Here is an 8,613-nt window from a genome sequence, read left to right on the forward strand (position 1 = left end):
GTTGCCCCCGCCCCGGCCGCGCGGCTCTGACGGGGCCCGGGGAGTTGCCCGCGCCGGGGCAGGACGCCCGTCGCCAGCTCGGGCCCCGGGGGGGGCCCACTTGCGGGACCGAGAGCTGCTCGCCTCCCCGTGCGCAGGGTGCGGGGGCAGGGGGAGCCCCGCCACCACCCCTCGGGCCCAGGCCTGCCCCCGGGCGGCTCGGCGAAGGGGCTGTGGGCTCCTCCCCGGGTGGGAGCTGGCGCTCCCTGCCTCTGCCCTACCTGGCGGCTGCAGGCTCGCAGCACGGCCTCACAGGCGGTGTCTGTACCGCCCGCGAGCACGTCCGTGCTGCCATCAGCTAACTGCAGTGCCGTAGAGCGAGCTAGCCACGAGCAAGCATCAGCACCAGGCCCCTTCGTAGTCAAGGACGGGGCGTCGGGGATGGGGCCGCACCTGCACGGCTGCTAGATGCTCGCGGGTCTAGACACGCGGGCTGGCACGCTCACAGCTTGCTTAGGGAGGCAGCCGTAGGGTCCCACTGCCCACAGGGGCTGACCAAGCAGCTTCCACCAGGGTGGGAAAGCCCGTCTGGGTAGTCACTTCTGCTTTTGCTGCATAATCGAACAAGAGGAACTGCTGGGCTGGGCTTAGGACAAGCTGCCCATTATGCTCCTGCTGGGCGAGGACTGTCCGAGGCTGGGCGTCAGCCGCGGGCGGGCACCATGCAGACCGAGACTTGTTCCCGTGCTCTGGAGAGCTTGCCTGGCTTGCTGCCTGCTTTCTCCCCAGCTCACCACAGCACTCCTCCACCCCAGGGAAGATGCGCCAGCGCCGATGCCGTTCCCTGTATTTATATCTTATCATCAACAAATAGCAAAGGCATCTCGAGTGATTTGGAGCCGTCAAGCTGTGCGTATTGTCAGCCCATGCAAATTGGCGTGCTTATTGCTGCAAGCCTCCTCTGCCCTATTGTTTGCAACACCCACATGTTGCATCCAGCCTTAACTGAGTTTGCCGGCGGAGCCAGGCCAGGACCAGAGGGCCCGTGCGCCTCGCTGCCTGTTGGCGCGGTGCCCCTCTCCACGGAGCCCCAGGCTGCCCGAGGGGCTCCTGGCTGCTGCCATCACCCCGCGACTGCAGATTTCCAGCCAAGGCCACCGCCACCCACAGAGGCAGCCGTTCGCTGCTCCCATGTTGACTCGTGCACAAGTGGGCAGCATCCGGTTTGTGAGCCTGTGGGAGCCATTTGGTCCCGTGGTGGAGCTCCATTGCAATTGGTCATTTGCTCCTACGCTCAGGCTCATTTAGTCCCATGGTCGGGCCCTGTTGCAAGGCAGGGGGTCCCCGGGCTGTGCTGGAAACACTCCTTTGCAGAGCAGTGGGAAGGTGGGGTCCGCGTGGGCTCTCTGCAACTGCCTTCATCCCCCTCTCCATGCAGGGCCGGCTTCAGAGCAGCTGCTCTGCTGCCCACGCAGGATGCAGGGCTCCTCTTTCCACGGGGATGCAGGGGGGCACATCCAGCTGTCTGCAGCCTCCTGGTTATTTTTAATGGGAGCCAAAATGCCGGGAGGCCTGTGCCGCTCGGGCATGCCTGGGCTGCTCTCCTGCCCCACGCCGACGGCTCAGACAACCTGTTTGGAGGCGCGTACAAGGCGGAGATGCCGCGCCGGCGGACAGCAGCTACAGAGCAGCGAAGAAGGAAAGATGCTGAGCACGGCGGGGGGGAAGAAAGCAGGGCGAAGGCCCGCAGGCGGAAGCGTGAGTTGTGCATGGGAATCAGCTGGTGTTGCTGCCCTGGAAGAGGCCGTCCTCCCTCCAGAAACTCCCTGTCCAAGACGGCCATGTCTTCCGGGACCTGCCCCTCGAGGGGGGCCCTGGCACGGCGGTAGGGGCTGCAGGTTAATAAGGACCTGCGTGAGATGAGAGTGCCGTCCCCCCTCGATGTTGGGTGCCCGCGCGGGAGCGCGAGAGCTGGGAGCCTTTCAGAAGGCATAATGCCATAATTAGTAGTTTCCTTCAGAATCAAACACCCACAGCGAACAGGAGGCTTGCTGTGCTATTCATCGGGGAAGGGTAGTACTGCCAGACTCTAAATACTATTATTGGGCAGCCAGGCTTTGCTCAGAAACTTTAGCTGCTGCTTCTTTATTTAACCTGCAATTGCCACTTCAGCTGGGAGAGCGGCAGGGAGGGCTGGGCCTGGGTTTGCCTTCACTTCTGCAGCTCTTCCAGGCGGGTTCAGAAGTCACGCAGCAAAGGGGCTGGGCGTCCGCGCCCTCTCGGTGCGTCCGGAGCTGCTCTGCCAAAGTGCCGTCATAAGCAGCTTGCAGTGGCGGCTGGGCTGAGGAAGGGAAGTTCCCAGGAGAGCTCTTCAGGAACAGATTTGCTTTCGCTGCTGAGCCGGGCCGGCCGTGCCGGGAGCGCGCTCCATCCTGCTCTGGGGGAAGCGCGAGGGACGTGGCTGGGAGACCCTCTGGGACGGTTACTAGACAGGCTGCAGGCCCGTGGAGTCTCTTTCCAGGAGCCTCAGCTAAACCGACAGTCCTGGTTTCCCTTCCAGGGCTCAGTGTTATGTGCAGCGATGCAGAAGCATGACTGGGGCCTGGGAAGATCCCTCTTCTCTGTGATGCCGTGTTCCCGTCTTGCAGCCCAGCCCCAGGTCTCAGCCAGTTTGTCCATGACTTGGTCTTGAATGGGTGCATGCATGTGACTGCCATCTTCCCCAAGGGGATGCACCCCTTCACCTGCTCCATGAGCAAAGGGTATTTCCCTTCACCCGTGCTCTCCATACAGGGGAAACAAAGATCTTCCCTTGCCTCGGCAGGGTATGAACGGCAGCTCGAGCCCTGGGAGAGGCGTGCAGTGCTGGCACGCTTTGTTGAGAGAGGTGGGGAGCACGGGTGGGTTGCGGCCACCGGCTTAGCTTGGCTGTGGGATGTCCTGCATGAGTCCTGCTGGGTTGGAGGTGCTGGGCACTGTACGCTCAGGTTGGCGCCATTCAAAACCCAGCTGCAGGCTGCGCCCAGCTCTGCCCCCAGCCTGGCAGACTGAAGTGCTTTGCATGTGCCCCGGTACATGCTAGCATTTGTCCTGCGATCCCAGCTGGTACTCCACATCCCTGATGCAGGCGCAGATTTCTGGGCAGGACGCCCACCCGGTTAATGGGAAAAACTGAGCCTGGGGGCATCCTTAGTCCGCTCCTCCCCGAGTCCCTGCAGCCCCCTCACCTCCTGCCTCTGGCTCTCGCTAGGCAGGGCCCGAGTGCAGACGCCTCCTGCACGCCTGCAAGAGCAAAGTCTCAATGCAAGCAGCATCCCCGCACAGCCCCCGTGCATGGACAGGCAGGTCTTTAGCAGAAGCGGTGGACGCTGCCAGGGGAGCTGGACTGGCTTGGAGATCGCCTTTGCCGTGAGCTTATTTTCAAAGCTAAATGCAGACAACCTGGAGTTTTAGGCCCCAGCTGTGGGGGCCTGACCCAGGCCCCTCTGAAGAGCCCGGGGTCCCTGGCGGAAGGGGTACCCAGTCCAGCTCCCAGGGCGCTCCAGACTTCATTGCAAACCCCGGGTTTGCTCTGTTCTCATGCGAGCAGAGGAGGCGGCGGGGCCGTTTGGGAAAAACGACTGTAATCAAAAGAGAAAAAAAAGATTGGTTAGGCCAGATCCAGCATTAAAGTCCCAAAACACTGACTCCAATCAGGGCTTTTTTCCCCCCACCATCCCCTTTCAAGAGCTTCCTTTTCTGCGTCTGAGTTTCAAACAGCCCAGAGAACAGCAGCAATTGCTCATTGGCAGCGTGAGGGATTGGAAATTATGCAGTACGGCGGAGCAGTTTTGAGCCCCGGCTCAGCGGGACCCCACACTGACATTTCTGACAAAGTTTTGGGCCTATTAGGCTGGCTGAGTTCTCTCGCTAATGGAAGCATCCCTTTCATTCCCTGCTCAGCCTTTCTCCTTTAGAAATCAATATTTTACCATTGCAATGAGACAGAACAATGCGGAGCGAGCAGTGACGCATCCTGGAGGATGCTGCCGGATGGATGGCAGTCGCAGACCTAACCGCCGCGACGGACAGCGGTGCACCCTCCGCTCGGCCTGTTGCATCTCAGAGCTGCACCGAGCTTCGCGGGATCCCTGGCAGGCAGCAAAGGCTCTAAATCACTAGTAGAAAAGGGCACAAATGAGGAAAAAATACTGGAGGTGCAGATGTAGGAACTGGGGAGAGTGCCTCAAGTCTCAAAAGGATCCTCACATAGAGGCGAGCCTAACTGCAGAGAGGTCATGGCAGAGATGTCCACTGCTTTTAGCGCGCTTTGCAGCCGTCAGAGCTGTGCTGAAGTCCTGCGAGGCCCAGACTAGGTCAGCCGGTGTGCCCAGAACTACAAGCCCTCCCTTGCAAAGGCAGGCAGGAAGAGGAAATACATAGAGAAGTCCTCTCCTTTGGGGGTGAGGAACTGTACTTAATACGCCAGGCCCTTTTTCTCCTTCCCACCATCACGGTTCTCCGAGCCGAAGCTGGGCTCATTTTCCAGTGGGACTTCACAACTGCTCTGTCCCACGGCAGTCGTTCTCACTCCCAGATGTGGCACAAGCCCCCCAGGTCCTGCAAATGAAGCTACCGTTGCATTTTACTGCCATGAGATAAGAGATGTGCCCGTCTCATCAGCAGGCAGGGGAGTCCCCGTGCAGAGGTGGCCTGTCCAGCTCAACCAGGAGCCTGGGGCCTCGGACATCAGGCTTGACCCGAGCACTCCCAGACCTCCGGGGAGAAGAGGCAGGAGCCTTGGGGTTCATTCCTCGTGCCGGGGGTTTTCCACGAGCACTTTCCAGAGTAGGTATTTGCTATTCCACCACTGGTATTTAGCACCTACGGAGAGACGAATGTAGCTGCAGCCTCGTTAGGTACCATGCCAAATGAATCCAAGACATCCAGTACAGAAGGAGCTTAAATTAGTTTATCCGATGTTCGCTTGTACTAAACAATATGTTAACTTGATGATGGGGGGGTAGAGGGGGAAAGAGCCCTTCTGCCAGTTTATAAGGAGCAAAGCACGGAGGCTGCCAAGCCTGAGATGAGCAAGAATATGGCTGGCAGGGGGAAGGGGAACAGGCATTTGGGTTTGATCCCTAGCAATCACCATTGAAATAGCCGCCGTTCATCCCCTACTTGCCTCTGTGTTATGTGTTCACTGAAGGTGGCAGTCTCCCATTTATCCCAGCAAGAGAGCTCCAGCCACCAGCAAGATCCAGCTCGCACAGACCCTTATATAGCACCAACGAGCTGCAGGTGATGCAAGAGCTGCTGGATCTGGCCCTAGCCGCAGCTGCTGGCGAAGGAAGCCAGCGAGGGCTGGAGCTCTACTGGGCCCGGGATGGTCCAGGAAACATGCAGAGGTGTCTCTTTGGAGATCTATTTCATGGGACCAGCTGTGCAGTTGCAAGAGATGCGAGACAAGCCTTGGGACCCCTTTCAGTCCTCAAAAAGAGGAGGGGAACTGTGCTTCTTGCATAAGGAAGCTAAAGCGGTTACAAGGGAAGGGAAATCCATATCTTGTGACCGGCTTGCAAAACAGAAGGGCTGTTTGATGAGGGGGGTTTTTTCCTCGTGAGTTCCTTCAGAGGCTGTTCGGATGGGACTCGGCTGTTATGTGTCTCGCCAGTCTCCCAATATTTAAAGAGGAGCTGCAAAGGCAAACAACTTGTGCGTGCTCTTGGCTGTGCCTTTGGAGGAGGGCCTCAGAGCAATTCCAGCTGTTATGCCTTCAGCCAAGGCTGTTTACCCTCCATTTTTCCCATTACTGTAGGCATCCCCAGTCCTCTGTGAGCTGCCTCTGCTGGAGATGCTGGGGGTCCTGGGAGGCTGAAACCTGAGCTCTGGCCCCAAGCGAGAGGAAAAAGTGAACGTCTTCGACAGGGAGCATCCAAACGAATGAGGCCATTGCCCAGTGGCAAAACTGGGGCACACAAATAGAGAAGTAACGCGGGAAGGGACCTCAAGAGATCATCTAGTCCAACGGGGATCTTGCTTTCCAGCTTGCCGTTCACAGCCACCGGTTGTTATTGTGGGTTAATTGGGGAGCAGTGTTTCAAATCGCACTCGACTTAAATCTAGTGGCACTCGAGAGCTCTGCCAAGAGCAGGTGATCTTATGTCCTTGGTCAGTGACTTCTGGAGAACAATTTCGGTCTGATTGCTTGGGGTCGCGCAGAGAGGAGGAGGAGGGGGACTGCCGCTCTGTCCTCCGCACCACTCCGTGTAACACTAATCCTGCGCTCGTTAGCGGGGGGTGCAAGGTTTCTTATTTCCCTGGCCTTTTCTCCAGCAGAGGCTGGCATATGAACGTGCCTCCAGTTACTCAGACACAATTTATTATTGTTAGCATGGCAGCGTCTGGAGGCTTTGGGCCCTGGCAGGCTACGCTGCCGTACAAGCACACGCAGATGGGGTCTGTGCCCGGGAGATCTCCCTTGGATTTAGCCAGCGCTTTGTCTCCGCTCGGGCGAGGCCAAGTCCCGATTAGCCTGGTGCTTTGAGCCTTCACTTTCGCTGTCTCCCGCCCCCCGGAGCGGTGGAAACAGCAACTTAGCCGGGCTTCCTTAACACGTTCAGAAGAGTTTCCTATTGGGGAATTCCTGCTAGCCTGTGCCACAGCAGGAAGGTGGCTGTATCCTGCAGGAGAGCCTGCAGGCCTGGCCTCCCGTGACCCGGGGGGGCCGGGATGGGAACAGCCTGGACGCGCAGCCGCCTCGCCCCTGAGCCCTGCTGCAGGAGGCCTGACTCCGGCCCCGCGGTCCGAGGATGCAGGTTGCGGGGTGGTTTGGAGACACTGGGAGCACTGGGGCCCGAGGACTTGTAGCCGAGTGTGAAATGCCGCGTGGATCCCGCAGTAAAATGCTGCTGGTTTCCTTCCTCGAGTGGGAGCCACTGGCTCGTGGCTCCCGGATGCTGGGGAGGGAAGGCGGTGACCTGACACCCCTCTGCATCTTCTCTGCAGAGGCCGCCTCGGCTGTATCTTCTAGACCCTCCTGATTGCCGAAGGGGGCTTCCAGCTTCCCTTCCCATTGCCCGGAGCCAGAAGGAAGAACGCGTTGTCTGCCCGCACCCCGGGGACAGTTGGGCCCAGAGGCTCTGGGACGGGCAGCGCCGGAGACCCAGGGGCCGAAAAGGGCCTGGAAAACTCATGCACGCCCGGCTGAGGTAGCGTTTTTGGCCGTGGCTAGCAAGCCCCAGCAGTGATGGGCTGTGTGAACAAGCAGAGACAAATAGCGTAGTCCTTTGATCCTTCCGAGTCCCGCTGCCCGCGGACAGACCGTGGTGGTTCCTGATGTCTCGGCCGTGTTCAGGGCGTTGTGCCTGGCTGCTGGGGCTGCCCTGGGGAGGAAGGAGAGGCAGAGAGCATGCAGACGGAGCCGGAGGGGTCCCGGGCGCAGGGCAGTTATTGCTGTGCGAGCTGTGGGACACGCTGCAGCCGCTTAGCGGGACGTCACAGTGCACCGGGGACGCGGGGTCGGCTCCGGGAACGCCCGGCTCCCACAGGGGCGAGTGTCCTAGGGTTGTTGAGCTACGCTGCGTTGCACACGCGGGAGAGGTTGAGGTTCATAAAGTCACAGGAAATCAGGTTAGGAGGTCCCACCTAGTCCAGCCCCCTGCTCCAAGCAGGACCAGCCCCAACTGCATCATCCCAGCCGATACCTTGGGTTTAATATCAGGAGCCTGAGCTCTGTCCGTGGCTTTGGAGAGGCTGGAGGAGCGCTTGTGCGCGTTACGAGAGGCCTGGCTGCAGCTTCCGGTCCAGAGGCCCTAATCTCTGGCATTTGAAAGCATCTCCCACCAGGAGCGGAGAGCTTCAGGCTTCCTGCTCCAGTGAGCATCCCCCCACGGACAGCCTTGCTCTCCCTTTGGGTGGCGGAGGGGCCCGTGGAGCTAACCCCTTCCTCCCGGGCCCCCAGACACCCCTGCCTCAACCCGTCTCCAGGATTGACGTTCCAGGTGTTAATGAAGGGATCTGCTGGTGCGCTGACGCCAGACAAATTTATTTTGCCCTTTCCAGCTGCTGCAGCGGAGGCTGTCTCTGATTTGTGTTGTGTCTGCTGGTGTGAAGGTGAGAACGCTTTGCAGTTATGCAGGAATTAAGTAGGAGAGGAGGAAGAGGTGGCGGGGGGGAGAAAGAGGGCGGGGGTGTTTTTACAGAGCTCCTCTGAGCACCCCAAAGCCCTTAAATCGGGTGCCATCCCTGCAGTGTCCGTGCCAGGAGCCGAGGGGGCTGCCACCCGTGCGTGCCCAAGTTGCATGTCAGGGGTCCCTGGCCCACAACCGGTTGAGCACAGAGGGACGCCACACCGGCAGAGCCAGGCACGCTCCGAGGGGGTTTTGGCTGCAGACGCCAGGCCCAGGCCTAGGCGAGCGGGGTGACTGGCGGGTGATGCCCTGCTGGAAGGGGCAGCTGAGGGTTGCAGGGCCGGGGCTCCAGCGCACCACACCGGGGAAGGTCAAAGGCTTCCCTGTGCCATCTGCTCTGGGGGTCATGAAGGGTGGGTCTGAGGATGGCGCCGGTCCCTTCTGACCGTGTGATCTCACCCCCAAAACCACACCGCCTCCCACAAGCCGTGGAGGCACGGGTGCTGGGGGTGCTGCGAGC

Source organism: Crocodylus porosus, unplaced genomic scaffold (genome assembly GCF_001723895.1).
Source record: "Crocodylus porosus isolate Cpor-Errol unplaced genomic scaffold, CroPor_comp1, whole genome shotgun sequence".
Taxonomy (NCBI): domain Eukaryota; kingdom Metazoa; phylum Chordata; order Crocodylia; family Crocodylidae; genus Crocodylus; species Crocodylus porosus.